This window comes from Arachis hypogaea, chromosome 9, assembly GCF_003086295.3.
Source record: "Arachis hypogaea cultivar Tifrunner chromosome 9, arahy.Tifrunner.gnm2.J5K5, whole genome shotgun sequence".
Classification (NCBI taxonomy): domain Eukaryota; kingdom Viridiplantae; phylum Streptophyta; class Magnoliopsida; order Fabales; family Fabaceae; genus Arachis; species Arachis hypogaea.
In genome coordinates, this window is record NC_092044.1 from 32,981,027 (window position 1) to 32,981,905 (window position 879).

At 40.2% G+C, this 879-nt stretch overlaps 1 non-coding gene across 1 annotated transcript; it reads right to left on the reverse strand.

Moving 5' to 3' along the window:
- Positions 1 to 247: 247 nt before the first annotated feature.
- LOC112713323 (small nucleolar RNA R71) lies at positions 248 to 355 on the reverse strand. The gene has a single exon (XR_003158297.1). It is a non-coding gene; the product is annotated as a small nucleolar RNA R71 (small nucleolar RNA).
- Positions 356 to 879: the final 524 nt, after the last annotated feature.

Genomic DNA, 879 nt, shown 5'->3' on the forward strand with positions numbered 1-879 from the left:
GAATTGCAAGTTTCATGGACTTCCATTGGAAGATCCTCATCAGTTTTTAGCTGAATTCTTGCAAATCTGTGACACTGTCAAGACCAATGGGGTTGACCCTGAGGTCTACAGACTTATACTATTCCCTTTTGTTGTAAGAGACAGAGCTAGGGTATGGTTGGACTCACAACCTAAAGAAAGCCTGAACTCTTGGGAAAAGCTAGTCAATGCCTTCTTGGCAAAGTTCTTTCCACCTCAAAAATTGAGTAAGCTTAGAGTGGAAGTCCAAACCTTCAGACAGAAGGAAGGAGAATCCCTCTATGAAGCTTGGGAAAGATACAAACAATTAATCAGAAAGTGTCCCTCTGATATGCTTTCTGAATGAAGCATCATAGGTATTTTCTATGATGGTCTGTCTGAACTGTCCAAGATGTCTTTGGATAGCTCTGCTGGAGGATCTCTTCATCTGAAGAAGACGCCTACAGAAGCTCAAGAACTAATTGAAATGGTTGCAAATAACCAATTCATGTACACTTCTGAAAGGAATCCTGTGAACAATGGGACTAATCAGAAGAAATGAGTTCTTGAGATTGATACTCTGAATGCCATATTGGCTCAGAACAAGATATTGACTCAGCAAGTCAATTTGATTTCTCAAAGTCTGTCTGGAATGCAAAATGCACCAGGCAGTACTAAGGAAGCTTCATCTGAAGAAGAAGCTTATGATCCTGAGAACCCTTCAATGGAAGAGGTGAATTACATAGGAGAACCCTATGGAAACACCTATAATCCTTCATGGAGAAATCATCCAAATCTCTCATGGAAGGATCAACAGAGACCTCAACAAGGTTTCAACAACAATAATGGTGGAAGAAATAGGTTTAGCAATAGCAAGCCTTT